Genomic DNA, 4,246 nt, shown 5'->3' on the forward strand with positions numbered 1-4,246 from the left:
TATATATATATATATATATATATATATATATATATATATATATATGTATAGACATGCATGTACACACACACATATGTATATGTGTGTGTGTGTGTGTGTGTGTGTGTATAATGTATACCTACATATGTCCCACACATTTAGTTGTTAAATTGATTTGTTTTTGCTTTGTGTTACTGTTACACACACACACACACACACACACACACACACACACACACACCTATGAATGTACTGTTTGTGTGTGGCATCTGCTATGGCAATACTCTAGATCGAAAGTAAACAAGTTATTTAAGAGTAGTTTCCACTCAGACGTTGCCACAACCCTCACCATCAACAATGTTATCCATGCTATTCTCTCAATCTCTCTATCTCCCTCTTTGTATCTCACACTCTCTCACTATCCATCCATCCAACTATCTCTGTCTATCTGTCTGTCTATCTATCTGTCTATCTGTCTGTCTGTCTATCTGTCTATCTATTTGTCTGTCTATCTGTCTGTCTATCTCTCCGTCTATCTGTATGTCCATCTGTATGTCTATCTGTTTGTCTCTCTGTTTGTCTATTTACCTGTCTGTCTATTAGTCTGTCTATCTGTCTATCTGTCTGTCTTTAATCTATTTCCCTTTCTTTCTCAAAGGTATATGAATATATTTATACATATGCCAGATACTTGATGTAAGTCAAGCTTGTTTACATGCAATGAAACAGATATGTTCCTTAACACACTTTCCATCCCTGTTCCTCTCTCTTCTTCCACCACTCTTTCTCTCTTTCCTCTCTTTCCCCCTCTCTCTTCTTCCACCACTCTTTCTCTCCTCTCCCCCATTCTCTCTTTCTCTTATTTATCTTGTTTATCAAGATTTTTTTACTCACATCTCACTCAGGCATTTGCTTTCTTCTTGTTTACCTGCCGGCCTCAATTCACACATGTTCATATACACACACACACACACACACACAGACTTGTCTATGTATGTGTGTGTGTGTGTGTATATATGAACAATTACAATAAACACAAGTTTGCATTATTCTCTGCTTATGTTTATTACAATTTCTCTTACAATTGCTTTGTATATTTCATAACTTGTTATGCTGCCTTGTTATAGTTGTTGCTTAACCGCTGGAAGCAGACTGGGTGATGACGATACGCTATAAGGAACTCGAATCTTACCAGTAGCGATTATAGTGAACCTACTGTACATGCAAAGTACTCTGTGTGTGTGTGTGTGAAGGCCCATGGCCTGGTGGTGAGGGTGGTTTTGATTATCGTATCAGCAGAGCTTCCCATTGATCCAGTTGACTCAGCTTTAAATGAATAACACTGTACTGGGCTTGTATTCCATTCAGGGTGAATGTTGGCCTGACCACTTGGCTTGACCACTTGGCATCATTCAAGAACTTAAGCAATGTAAGAATGCATGTTCTGTAACAACATCCATCCAATAGCCTGGTCAACAGTCATTGGACTACAGCCATAGGGGGGGGGGTTAATTTGTTGAACTAGGACTTGCTTTTTTTTTGTTTAAGCCTGGTACTCATTCTATCGGTCTCATTTGGAGAGCCATTAAGTTATGGCAACATAAACAAACCAACACTGGTTGTCAAGTAGTGGTAGGGGACAAACACAAACATGCACACACACACACACACACACACACACACACACACACACACAAACATGGTGGAATTCTTTCACTTTCTGCTTACCAAATCCACTTAGAAGGCTTTGTCAGCTTCAAGCTACATCAGGAAGCACTTGCTCAAAGTGCCACACAGTAGGACTGAACTTGCAATCATGTTCTTGAAAAGTAAACTCCTTATCACATAGCTATGCCTGTGTCTATATATGAAAATACACACTGGCACACACACACATACACATATAAAGTAAATGTTTTCCCAAATAAAATTTCACTGCTCCAATGAAGCTATAGGGTGATTCTCAAGCACTCAACTATGAGCGCGTTGCGTCTTATTGCAGAAACAGCTGTAAGCCAATGAAGTTCGTAACATAACTGTTTATTTCTTTGTGATTCTAATTTTTCATATATATATATATATATATATATATATATATATATATGTTTGTATGTATGAATGTATTTAAAAAATATCTAGCAAAATGGGATATGGTCTGGTACTTCTGTATTCTATTCTTTATCTCCCATTCTACCTGAACCTACCTACCCACAAAATTTTCCTAACAAATCCATTCCCCACAACACATCCTCCTAACACCCCTCCCTCTACCTACTCACTATATTCCCCTCCTCTCCATCTCCCACTCTCCTTTCACAATTTACTCATCCCCAGACCCTATCCAATCCCTAGTTCACTTCGTTAATTCCACCTTCCTGTGAGTTGGGTGTATGCCCTGTTACATCTTCATCTTATCTTTCTCCACTCTTGCACATCCCCACGCTCTCTCTCTCTCTCTCTCTCTCCACTTGAGTCAGCCATGTGTCTCCTCAACAGTAAGATACCTGTTTCTGCCTTTCTGTTTCATACTCTAACTACTCCTCGCCTCGTGTGAAGCTGCTTCCCTCAATACTGCTCCCCATCTCAATTGAGGGCTGTTGCCTTCCAAGTTACCTCACTGCTGCTGTTGTTAGTACACTATGTAAAGTGGTTAGTGTTAGGAAGGAAACTCAACTATTGAAACAATAACAAAGCAGATAACAAGGCTTGGTGCAGCCTCCTGACTTGCCAGCTCCTCTCAAACCATCCAGCCCATGCCACCATGGAAAATGCATATTAAATGATGATGATGATGATGATGATATATATATATACAATATGTTGGAATATTCCAACAGATCATAATGTAATCCTTGTATTGTCCTTTGCATGTCCTGATGATTTTCCCCACAAGATTACATATTTATATATGTTTTGTAGTTTAAATTGGATGCGAAATGAAACGATTGTAGGTGAAGATGTTTATTTATTAATAGATTAATTTGTATCCATTGGATCCCTGTTTTCAAACTTAATGATAATATTTGATATCTTATGATATTTTACATAATATATTCATTAAAGAAATATCTCTTCAAAATACAATATTTTAAACCAGTATGTCTTGGATAGAAATACCTCTCTAAAAGGTCTAAATATCCTTATAGTGACTATATATATATATATATATATACACAAATTCCAAATTTAAAGGAGTAGAACAGGTAAAATGTAAGCTTCCTATGTTTCTTAACTAGGTGAAGCTAATTATGCAGTTGTTGCTCAATGAACTCTTCTCAGCGTAGCTTGCTATCAGTTTGAAATTACTTCAATAAAGTTTATGTTGCCTCATGGAATTCCCAAGTCAGCCACAATCCTGCATTATTGCTGACTTTGGAATTCCATGTGGCACTGTAATTTAAGCCTGATGACGAGCTACACTGAGAAGAGTTTATTGCACAACAATTGTATAATTAGCTTAAGCTAGTTAAGAAACATATGAAGCTTACATTTTACCTATTCCACTACTTTAAATTTGGAATTTTATTTGCATTTTTAGCAGCAGTAGTTTATTTAGTCCTTTTACATCCATTTTTCAATGTTAGTATGAGTTAGATAAGTATTGTGATATAGTTTAACATCCACATGACCTTCATGCTACTTTTTTTCATCAAGGATGTTTTGATTCTATTCAACTTCAAAAACACAGAACTGCCATATAATTTATTGACAGAATATCAACAAATATTTCTGTTCATGACTCAGCCTGGCACAGATGGTGAACGTTCACTCAGACTTATGACTCCCCCTATGTGTGTGTGTGTGTGTGTGTGTGTGTACACACACACACAACTGCAGGTGTGGCTGTATGGTAAGAAGTTTGCTTCCCAACCACATGGTTCTAAGATCACACATGGGCAAGTGTCTTCTGCTCCCACCCTGCCGAATCAAAGTGAATTCAGTAGACAGAAACTTAAAGAAGCCCACATGTGTGTGTGTGGTTGCTGACAGGAAGAGCATCGAGCCATAAAAAGTCTTCCCCAACAAATTCCGTTTGTCTCATGTTAGTCTGGAAAAGTGGACATTACCAACGTCCACCTGTTTCCAAGCAAGACAATATTTCCTCATGACCAGACACATTTTCACAGGAGATTGGAACTGGATGACACTGTCCATACGCAGTTATTTTACAACTATTATCCAGTGTCAAGACAAGGAGACACAACCATACACACATACTCTTTTACACACACACATGCATGCATATGCATATATATATATATATATA

The 4,246-nt window shown here is 37.6% G+C and overlaps 1 protein-coding gene across 2 annotated transcripts in view; it reads left to right on the forward strand.

Annotated features, from left to right (window-relative positions):
* LOC106872196 (sodium- and chloride-dependent glycine transporter 2) overlaps positions 1 to 4,246 on the forward strand; it is a 126,224-nt gene that overhangs the window by 70,102 nt on the left and 51,876 nt on the right. The gene's annotated exons all lie outside the window — the stretch shown is intronic.

This window comes from Octopus bimaculoides, chromosome 16 (genome assembly GCF_001194135.2).
Source record: "Octopus bimaculoides isolate UCB-OBI-ISO-001 chromosome 16, ASM119413v2, whole genome shotgun sequence".
Classification (NCBI taxonomy): Eukaryota; Metazoa; Mollusca; class Cephalopoda; order Octopoda; family Octopodidae; genus Octopus; species Octopus bimaculoides.